Source organism: Myotis brandtii, unplaced genomic scaffold (genome assembly GCF_000412655.1).
Source record: "Myotis brandtii unplaced genomic scaffold, ASM41265v1 scaffold365, whole genome shotgun sequence".
Taxonomy (NCBI): Eukaryota; Metazoa; Chordata; class Mammalia; order Chiroptera; family Vespertilionidae; genus Myotis; species Myotis brandtii.
The window spans coordinates 3928007-3940386 of NW_005364031.1; the positions used below are offsets into that span (position 1 = coordinate 3928007).

At 34.2% G+C, this 12380-nt stretch overlaps 1 pseudogene; it reads left to right on the forward strand.

Moving 5' to 3' along the window:
* The first annotated feature begins 10660 nt into the window (after nucleotides 1-10660).
* On the forward strand, nucleotides 10661-11346 carry LOC106727106 (annotated as a pseudogene).
* The last annotated feature ends 1034 nt before the right edge of the window (nucleotides 11347-12380 follow it).

Genomic DNA, 12380 nt, shown 5'->3' on the forward strand with positions numbered 1-12380 from the left:
TCTTAAAAATAAATATCTAAATATTGTTTAAAACCCTATGTTGTAAATTTCTGACATACTAATTGCACTCACTGTACAAGCAATGTCACTCAACAGAAAGAATTCAAGTTTACTCAGAAAAGAACCAAATTTAAGTACTTAAATATATATACACCTTCTCACAAATGTGGTTGAAACACTTCAAAATATTACATATTTGTGGTTGAAAATGTTTCACTTCCCATGCATTGGTTATGCTAATAGACTTGAACTAATGGATTCATTTTAGATATCTGAGGTGGTAGAAGGGGAAGAAAAGACTAATGAATAGCAAATATAAGCAATCAACCAATGTACCCACGTTTTTAAGAGCTGAAAACAAATTTTGTATTGAAATATAGAATATATAATGAACCTATTATATAGAATATATAGAATATATAATGAAATATAGAATATAGAATATATAATGAACCTATTACTCTCACCATTTGAAATGCATGATTCATTTTTGTGTACAGATACATACATTTATGGAAACATGCAGAAAAAGTAAATTATTTAGTGTTTGTTTCTCTTTTCACTACTAAACAGCATGTACAGAAGAATCATTGATCAATGATTAAAATGCTCACCCCTGGTATTCATGCAGTTATGTATGAATTCTCTACCACTTCTATACACATTATTGCTAATAATGCCAAAGTGAATTTTTTCCTAGAATTATCTAAGTTAGTTTAGTTCATGAGAACAGACTGCCTGCCAAGTGCTAGTTAGCCATCTCTCACCGATGTGCCTTTGGCAGGAAACTTTACTGGAAGAACTTACTTCAAAGGGTCACTACAAATTCATCTCAACTATTGCTCAGAAAGTAATTAAAATTGTATTTTGTATTTGTAGACCAAGCATGTCAAACATGTGGCTCACATCGAATATGTTTGCAGCCCAGCCAACATAACAGTATGTAAGAAATATTTTAATAAAAATTTTGTAACTCAATTTTAACAATATCCTGTTATACATAATTAATAACTACAACTTTCGCTAATGACTGATTACTATAATTGTGCTGTGTTCATTTCCCTTACGCGCCTTACGCGCAGGTGCACCATTTCTCTCCACTAATACTAGCAGTGAATATTTCAGCAGTCGATTGCCACGTCATTAGTCTTGGACTGATTTGTTTGGTGTGCGCACTGGAAATATTTCGCTTTCGGAGAACAAGAAAAGTAGGTTTATTTGCGTTACACTTACTAATTTGTGCAGTTATTCAGTGTCTGGTAAATTAATTGTATGTCACCTTGCATACTTTTTTCTTAAATGAATCTTAGGTAGATAGAACTGAATAAATTACAATCCTTGGCTTATGGCACAATATGGGCAGAAATAACAAACTCAAACTAATTTCTATCTTATTTCTTACTTTTTCACCACCATGACTAGCCCATTTCTAATACAAAGTTTATGGGTTCTTCCAAAGAAATTTATATATTTGATCTATTTTGAGTCCAATTGCATATATTTTGTGAGGTATGGGTCTATATTCATTTTTTTATTATGGATATCCTGTTGTCCCAGCACCATTTGTTTAAAAGATTACTCTTTCCTTATTAAATAATCTTGGTATCCCTGTTGAAAATCAATTGTCTATTTCTGAATTTATAAAAAAAGGCATCTGGAATTTTAATTGGATTTGAATCTCTACATAAATTTGGAGAATATAGCTTCTTAACAAAATGAAGTCTTACCATACATGAATAGGGCTGTCTTGCCATTCATTTAGGTATTAAATTCTTTCAGTGATTTGGTGGTCAGTGTACATGTCTTATACATGTTATGTTGACTTAATTCCTAAGTAGTTCATTATTTTTCATACTATTAGAAGTGGAACTGGTAATAATTTTATTTTTTGAACTGCTGATTTCTAGTGTATAGAAACATCTTTATTTCCATAATTTTGATAGTGATTACCTCTCTTTCATTAGAAATTTTAGTACAATGAATGATTTCTTTTTTTTTCTTGGTCACTCTACCTAATGATTTGTCAGTTACTTTTAATGGTGTTAATTTTTTCTATTGATTTTCTATTCTCTATTTCACTTATTTCATTTTCATTTTAACTCTTTTGGGCTTCAATTTTTGTATACCTTATGTCTTTTTTTATTTCTCTATTTTACCAGTACTTCTTTTGTGTTAAATAAATACTTTCTACTGTTCTAGTCAAATTCCCTTGTCATCATTTTAATATTTTTTTAAGTTATTCTTTTGGGTTTCCTGTGAATGCCAAAATATTAACTTATTACAAACTAGTCTATAATAACACTATCTTAAAGAAAATAGCATACAAAAATCTTTGCTCTTATGTAGCTCCAATCCATTGTATTGTTTTTCTAATCCAAATTTTATCTTTATTCATTTGATACACATTAAAACAAATCATTGTTTATTCTGTTGTCTTTTAAATCATATTGGAGAAAAAAGAGTATTAAAAATATTCCATTTATACTTTTATTTTTATCTATCTAATTTACATTATTCTTTATTTCTTCATGTAGAAGTTGCCTATTTCAAGTTGAAGGATGCTCTTTAGTATTTCTGGTAGGGCAAGTCTTCTAGAAGTAACTCAGTTTTTTATTATCAGTGAGTATTTGATTCTTTCAATTTTTAAGAATAGGTTTGTTGAATATAGAATTCTTGGCTAGCAATCTTTTTCTTTCACCATTTTGAATATCTTATTCCACTGCCTTCTACTCTCCATGGTTTCTGATGAGAAGGCAGCTGTTAGATGAATGCATTTCTCTTTGTGTTTTATCCATTTGCTTATGATGTGTCTAGGTGTGAGCCTCTTTGCATTTAGACTATTTGGAGTATTTTCCTTATTACCTACATGATTTGTAGTGTATAGAAACACCTTTATTTCCATAATTTTGATAGTGATTACCTCTCTTTCATTAGCAATTTTAGTACAATGAATTATCTTTTTTTCTTGGTCACTCTACCTAATGATTTATCAATTTTGTTAATCTTTTAAAAGAACCAACTTTTGGTGGTGGTAATTTTTCTATTGATTTTTATTCTCTATTTCACTTATTTCATTTTCATTTTAACTCTTTTGGGCTTCAATTTTTGTATACTTTATGTCTTTTTATTTCTCTATTTAGATTAGTTTGTCTTATTAAATTATGCAAGTTTTTAGCCTTCATTTCTTCAAATATTTTTTTTTTCTGGTCTTTGCCTCCTCACATTGTGGAACTCCAATTGTATCTTTTGCTATACTTAATGGTATCTCATGGATTTCAGAGGCTGCTGCTTTTTTTCTTCATCCTTTTTCCCTCTATTTATCCTTGGACCATAAAAATCTCAATTGAACTATACTCAAGTTTTCTGAATCTTTCTCCTGCCAGCTCAAGTCTGCAGTTCAATAATTTATCTATATATTGATATTCTCTATTTGATGAAACACTATTTTCATATTTCCCTTTTATTAATTAGATGTACCTTCCTTCAGTTCTTTGAGCATATTTAAGGTACATGATTTAAGTTTTCATTAGTAATTCCAGCATCTGATATTCCTCAGAAACAGTGCCTATTGAGTGACTTTTTTTCTGTATAAGAAACTCTGTTTTCTTTATGCAACCCATAATTTTGTGTGAAAAATTATGTATATTATGTAATACAACATGGCAACTTCCACCATGAGATTCTCTCTGCTTGGTTTGTTATTGTTATTTGCTTATTTTTTGTTTTTGTCAAAGTTATATTAGAGTAATTTGTTTTTTGTATAAAATATTAATGATGTTCTTAAAATATTAATGTTTCATTTATTTATTTCCTTATCTCATTTCATTCAATAGCTTTCTCATTTTAAAATTAATCCAGGAAAGTATATCCTTTCTAGTTTTTTATTTATATGATGTTAGCTATATTAGGATAAAAAAACCTATTAGTATGTGCGATAGATTATCAGATATCTTCATGTACATTACACCTCTAGAAGATAGGTATAAATTTAAATAAGCAGGTTTATTAATATTAGGTGATAAAAATAAACATTTAAAACAAAAATATACCATCAGTTTTAACCATCCAATGCTCACTATGATGTAACAAACTGACAAAGCTTAACAAATGCCACATAGTCTAAATTGAGTGAATGCCTATAGGGATATATATAGAATAGTTAGCAAAGTTCTCATGTTCATATATTCCATTATGATTGGCATGCAAATGTCAAAGTATGTAAAAATTAGTCCTCCCATTCATAAACATTGGTTACTTTTGATATTCCACAGATATTCCCATATTGAAAATTAAAAATTATTTTAGTCTGTAGTTATTTCCTTACTAATTATGATATTTTTTCAAAATGAAAAATGTTTTAAGTATTTGTCATTTATTTTGAGGACAGTGCTTTTCTTAATATGACCACCTAAATATATGTATAAGGGAAAAAAAATAAAATTTTTTTCCTCACTTTTCTTCCAAATTAAATAACCTAAGACCAGTAAGGAAATGGTTTTTTATGCTGTCTTTTCTGCCAAAGCTCAAAAATGACTTTTATTGAAAATGCTATACACATTAAAAGGGGGTGCACAGTTTTTCTTCGATTTATACACAGAATTTTTGTGATTCTTCTTTATACATCTTAATTGCTGTATATGACATTCTGCCTTAAAAAAGATAACTTTGTTCATAGGTTGTACTTTTACTTTTTACAAATGGCAAGAAGAAAATTATGGTGAATAAAAGCTTGAAATAAAATAATTTTTAAATAACAAGATAAGATGAAATGACATAAATAAAAACCTGGTTTTTATTTCCCCCTGCCTTCTTGAGGAGGAGGATCCTGGTTTAGTACTCTTCTTCTCTTTCTTTTTCTTTCTTTCTTCCTTTCTTCCTTTCTTCCTTTCTTTCTTTCTTTCTTTCTTTCTTTCTTTCTTTCTTTCTTTCTTTCTTTCTTTCTTCTTTCTGTTTTTTTTTCCTCAGCATATAGCACAGTGTTTGGCACATTATGAAGGCTCAATCAATATTTGGTCAATGAAAGAATGTGTGATTTAAAAAAGAATAATTGCCTACACAATTAACTACACTCCAAGTGATTTCTTTTATGTGCCACTACCATTCTTGTTTCAATTTTTATAGTGAAGTGACTACTGAAAATGCTTTTAGAAATTTCACCCAGAATGACTCACATCTGATTCAAATCAGAAGAACAATCAATTTGGCACCATCATAAGAACTCTCAGATGTTAAAGGTGACAAAATGGGCAGAACTCCTCCTAACAGATTATGGATACCATGTGTGACAGAATTAAGTGGAAAAATGTTTGTATAAATGCCGAAGTGGAAGGCATGTCATGCCCATGTGACTTGGCTGCAGGATACAATGCATTCACTGACATGATGGCAAAGTTGGGTGGCATAGCATGTATGGCATATGGCAGGCTTCTGCTTCAGCAAATGCACACCACATGCCAAAAAGTGGTGTAGTTTTTTACTGATTACTCTTCTTTTTCTTTAAAATGTTCATAATCATTATTAAAGTTTTTTAGCTACTCCAAAAGAACACAATCTGCCCAATACATACTTTATCTTATTCAATAGTGAACTACCATATTATTTGTGCACCTTAAAAATTGCATACGCACACTTATTTCTCAAAATATAAATTAAGAAATGTAAAAGAAAAAAATCTCATATTTAGTCAAAACAAAAAGAATCACTGTCAAAATTTTAAGTGTACATATGCTTGCATATTCTCCTTTTTTATATTCATGTGTTCACTTATTCAACAAACCTTCATTGAGTGTATATGCTAGGAGTGTTTTAAAAAGCAGAGAAATATGGTGGTTTTCAGGTGCTGGAAGTAATTTAGTATTGATAAAGCATATTGTGCAGAAATATGGCACTATCCAGAATGCACGGGCCAGAAATCCAATATATGTTATGTTGAGATTAGATTTTATACTGAAGGGAATACAAAACCATCAAAGTGGTTTAAGTAGAGAGTGATGATCAGATACGTGTATGAAATACATCAATCTGGAGAAGTCTCAATATGGGAAGGGAGCGTATGAGGATGATGACATTCAAGGAAGTATAAATGGCAATAAGGAGAGCCTTGCTAAGTTAGTATCAATGGAGATGGAAAAGAGAGGGCTGAACCATGTGGACAAGAGAACGGGCAGGATGCAGTAATCCATTGGAAGCCCCTGGGCAAGGAACGGAGGCATTTTAGGATGACTTAAACGGTTGTTGCTTGGTGAACTGGTTGATTTAAGGAAAAGAGGGTATTAGAAAGTTTTATTAAATAAATGATAAATGGAGTTTTGAAGATTTTGGAGAATTTGGTGGACCTATGGGTTAATCTAATTAATGTCTGTATAGGAGTTGCATGTGTGGAATTTTAGTAAAGAAAATAATTAAATGGGAGATAAGAATTTTGATCTTAAACACAATGTGTTTTTTTTATTTATTTTGAGGATATTATGTTTTATATATGTCCATTAGATCATGCCTTTGATTTTATATGAAGGTAAATATTTATATCTGTTTTACCAATATTTTGTTTAGGATTTTGCACCTATGTTCTTAAGAAAGATTTTTAGTTTCTCTTCTTTTTTTTTCAGTATTATGCTTATCCTAATTTTGCTATTAAATTTATGTTTGCCTCGTGAAGATTAAGAGATTATTATTTCTTTTTTAAATTTCTATAAGGATTAGGTTAACGTTTAAATTGAATTATTTATTCTTCGGGTGTTACTATCCCAGTCAGATGTTTTCTTGGTGGAAATATATGAACTACATTCAATTTCTCTGATAATTTCAGGACTACAGAGTATACACACACACACACACACACACACACACACACACACACACGCACACACACACACACACACACACACACACACATGCACGCACACATACACACTTGTAAATTTTAATAGATTGCTTTTAAATTAGTATATATATTTTTTCATCTAAGTGTTCTAATACACTAGTATGCAATTATTTATAATATCCTTTTTATCTTTTTGATCTCTGAAACATCTGTAGTTATCTCTTTCTTTTCATCCTTCATATTGTTTATTTCAATTAGGTCAACAATATGTTTTATAAGCCAAGCCAAGATACTTTTTCGAATGAAAGAAGATGCCATTACTTAAATCATAACAATAGGTGAAACCTTGGAATATCACAGCAAGATGGGACATGTGGCCTCTGGGTGAATATCTAGTTAGCGTCATATTCTTTCATTTGACACTGATATTCCTTTTTCTTATTATTCTTTTAATTTAGCCATTGGGATTGTACCATGCAAAATATCTATATATATAAAAGGCCAAGTGACCGGCTGTACGTCTATCCCACCCACCTACTTGCTGGTACATATGATGCACACTGGCAATTTAAAAATAAACGTTGACTCACATATGCATGATACATATAAAACTCTCGCTGGTGCCAATTGCTAGCGTGTGTTGCTTTCTCTCAAGTTCAAAGAGTGTGTGACAAAGTTAAAGTTGTAAATACTTCATCTCAAGGGAAATTAGTCAAGCACTCTGAAAGTGTTTTTATCCTTAATGTGGTATATGGGGAGATATTAGAATAAGTTTAATCAATTTATCAGTCATTGTTTTTATCAATGTTGTTTTTATATCATGTTTTTGTTGTTATATTATGTTGTTATTGTTTATTTATTAATCAATTTATATATTATTCTCATATACATTTTACTAATTTTCTTTCATCTCTGACATTTCTATTATATAGAAATGGCGAATAGCGATATTAAAATATTTCTTCTAATTAATCTCCTTTCATTGTACATGAATATGTGCATCAGGCCACTAGTATTTTAATAAAACATTAAATTAGACATATGTATTAAAATAAAAAAATAAGAATATAATGCTATCCAGATCTTATAGACAGCCAGTGCTAAATACTGATTGCTTACTAAGATTATATGTTTCTATGAGGTAATAAGTGAGTGAAATCTGTCTATATTATGTTGAAGAGAAATAAATAGGTAGATAACATTTACTAGGTTTTTATTATGTGTGGATCTCATGTAATCATCATTAAAATCTGTGTGTCCAATATTATTGTTACTTTGAAGATGTAAAGTCTGGTTCTTTGTTCAAAGTCAAATAACTGAGAAGTGGTGGAATTAGGAACAAACTTGGTCCCCTAAAGTTGTCCATCTCATAGTTCCTATATTGCATATTGAAAATTCCCACTGAGGCCCTGGCCAGTGTAGCTCATTTATTCGAGTGTCGTCCCATGCAACAAAGGGTCACTGGTTCAATTCCTGGACAGGGCACATGACCAAATTATGGTTTCGGGTTTGGTCCCTGGTCGAGGTGTGCATGGGGTGTTTTTCTCTCTCTTTCCCTCTGCCTTCCATTCTCTCTAAAATCAATAAAAACATTCTTTAAAAGAGAAAATTCCCAAGTAATTAAATAATCATTCTTTACTAAAGACTTCTCAAAATATAATTTAACTGTGAACCTTATCTTTCATATATGGCTAATATGCAAAATGTCCCCTCAGGAGTTCAGGAGTTCAACCAGGAGACTGGGAGTTCAATTGCTTGCTATGATGTGTGCTGACCACCAGGGGGAGGCATGGAATAAAGGGAGCCCCAGGTCAGTAGCCAGCAGCCAGGGAAGGAAGGCCTCAGCCAGCAGCCGGAAGGACCAGATTGGCCCTGTGCACCGGGCCTCTAGTGTGTGTGTGTGTGTATGTATGTGTGTGTGTGTGTGTGTATATATATATATATATATATATATGTATATATTAGAGGCCCGGTGCATGAAATTCTTGTACGAGTAGGGTCCCTAGGCCAATGATGAGGGCCATCTGCAGGGCAACCAGCAGGGTGATTGGGGGGCTCCGCTGGCACCCGCCTTGGCTGTCCAGGGGCTTGCGGGCTTGGGGCAGCTCCTGCATTGAGCATCTGCCCCCTGGTGGTCAGTGTGCATCATAGCGACTGGTTGTTCCACTGGTTGTTCCACTGTTTAGTCAATTTGCATATTAGGCTTTTATTATATAGGATATATATACACACACACACACACACACACACACACACACACACACACACGCTAGATACACTAGAGACCTGGTTCATGAAATTTCAAGCACTGGGGGGTCCCTCAGCCTGGCCTGCGCTCTCTTGCAGTCTGGGAGCCCTCGGGGGATGTCCAACTGCCATGGAGGCGGGAGAGGCTCCCTACCGCTGCTACACTCACCAACTGTGAGCCTGGCTTCTAGCTGAGCGACACTCCCCCTGTGGGAGTGCACTGACCACTAGGGGGCAGCTCCTGCATTGAGCATCTGCCCCCTGGTGGTCAGTGTGCATCACAGCAACCAGTTGTTCTGCTGTATGGTCGATTTGTATATTAGCCTTTCATTATATAGGAGATATATATATATATGAAACCTGGTTTGGTTATCTTATGAGCATTAGTAAAATATTTATTCATTGAAAAATTTGAAGTTATCTATTCAAACTAAGACATTTAAAGTCCTAGGAATTTTCCCATTAACGTTTGAGAACTTTCCATCACTTATTCATTCAAGTTAAACCTCTGAATGATTCACAATTTACTGGCAGTGTTGGGTACTGTTGCTAGACATACAATGTTGAATAAAAGAGAGACAGTTCCTGCTTTCAAGGAGCTATCATTCCAATGGGAAAACATTAAGTAATGAAGGCAACAAACATTTAATGATATTTAAGGTAGCAATTAGTTCTAGGAATAAAAATAAAATAGTACGAAGACATAAAAAGTAACCAGCATGGATGTGATTATAGACCGTATCTGATAAGTAATAGAGAAAGTCCTGTGAAATTCTGCAGATGGCATTCCAGGCCAGGGGATAAGAATGTCAAAGCCCTCCCCACCAGTTTGGCAGCAATAAGATCAGTAATCAAGAACAGTGGCAAGGAGATAAATTTAGAGAAGATATAGGGTCCTACTCATAATGAAATGTTAAACATGTTCTGTATTGTTTATTATTGAAAACTAAGCACGGTATAGTTTAGCCTTGAACCACATGAATTTAACTGCGTGGGTTCACTTATACACTAATTATTTTTAAATAAATACAGTAAATACACTTTCTGTTTCTTATGAATTTGTTAATAACATTTTGTTTTGCCTAGCTTACTTTATTGTAAAAATACAGTATATAATACATACAAAAATATATGCTAATACTCTTATCTGTAAGGCTTCTGGTCAATAGTAGGCTATTGTTATTTTGGGGGAGTCAAAAGTTATACACAGATTTTCAAAGGCACAGGGGGGTCAGCATCCTTAGCTCCTGCATTGTCCAAGGGTTAACTGTACTTCACACCATGTCTGACACCCTGCTATCTTTGAGATTCAAAATATCCTTGGTATCTCTGGTACTCTGGAGGGAGCAAAATATACTTGGTAGTAAGAAGCTGTATTCTCTTGGGAATAGAGCCTAAAGGAGATTGAAAGTAGTAGGGTAGATAGCAGAGGCACATCCACAATTGAGGGTCAGTAAAGACTTTGTGGTATGTCAATTTCTCTAGGCTAAATTACACCCCCAAGAATTCCCTTCTAGCATGTGTCCAGGGGGGAAGAAAAGACATTTCAAAACATACTCTCTTGCATCTCCAAATGGTGGATGATGCTGATGCCGCTTGGAAAAGGACATAAAGATCAGGAACCTGGAGGAGATCTACTTTTTCTCCCAGCCCATCAAGGAATCTGAGCTCAATGATTTTTTTCGGGGGGCATCCCTCAAGGACCAGGATTTGAAGAATATGCTGGTGCAAAAGCAGACAGAGGACAGGATTCAAGGCATTTGTCACCACTGGGAGCTACAATGAACATGTTGGTAGGTGTTCAGCACTGGAAGAGAATAGCCACTACTATCCAGGGGCCATCCTCCTGGCCAAGCTTGATATTGTCCCTGTGTGGCAAAGCTGCTGGGGCAACAAGATCTGCAAGCCACACACCATTCCGTGAGAGGTGAACAGCCTCTGTGGCTCAGTGCTGATGGGCTTCATCTCTGCCCCCAGGGGCACTGGTATCGTCCCAGCCCGTGCCCAAGATGCTGTTGCTGATGACCAGTATCCACAACCATTACACCTCAGCCAGGGGCTGCACCACCACCCTGGGCAACTTCTCCAAGGCCACATTTGGTGCCATCTCTAAGAGCTACAGCTATCTCACCCCTGACCTCTGGAAATAGATCCTGTTCACCAAGTCTTCCTATCAGGAATTCACTGACCATCTTGTAAAGACCCACACTAGGATTACTGTGCAGAGGACACAGGCTCCAGCTCTGCCATCATATAATTCTATACAAGAAAAATAAAGTGAATTAACCCTATTAAATATATATCCATCTCTAAGAGCTACAGCTATCTCACCCCTGACCTCTGGAAATAGATCCTGTTCACCAAGTCTTCCTATCAGGAATTCACTGACCATCTTGTAAAGACCCACACTAGGATTACTGTGCAGAGGACACAGGCTCCAGCTCTGCCATCATATAATTCTATACAAGAAAAATAAAGTGAATTAACCCTATTAAATATATATTAGCAACTGTTATTTTAATTGGACACACACACATGCGCGCACGTGCGCACACGCACACACACACACACAACACACACACACACACACACAACTCTTCTCAGTTACTTAATCCAAGACAAATCTGGGTGCTGCTTTGCAAGTATTTTCAGATATAATAAAAGTTTATAATCAGTTTACTTTAACATATTATTTTGGATAGTCCTGAATTAATCAATTTTTTTGTTCTGTAAAATACTTACTAGTGGGACATAAGCCTTCCATGAGAAAGAGAAAAGGACAATTAGTGGGCAACAGGCATCAGAACTTGTTCATAGGGTTTCAATCTGCTTGTGACCCTTTCTGCCTGGTTGTTCTGTGGATTTCAGTTTTTGGCCAGCCCCACAATTGGATAGGCCAATTACTTGTAATAATCCATTTATCCATACAGCTCCTTCTGGTTCTTTTAACTGGATGAACCCTGACAGATACAAGGAGTGCCCTTCAGAAGTATTCAGCAGGGCAGACACCAAAGAACACGTGGAAATATCTATTAATTAGTTTTAAACACCAGATCCAGAGAGCCTGAGGTCAAGTCACAGAATAGGGAGTGAAATAAATACTTTCCTATTCCCTTTATCTATTCTCCCTTTCTAACACTTACTGAGGTTAGTTAGGCATTTTTAATGGAAATCTGTTCAAGACTTTTTACGGTTTGCAATTTGCTTCATTTTAAAGGGATACACCCAAAATCCAGATATTGTGACGTATTAGCTTTGTATGGCTGCTGTAACAAATTAATGCAAACTTACTGACTTAAAGAATACAAAT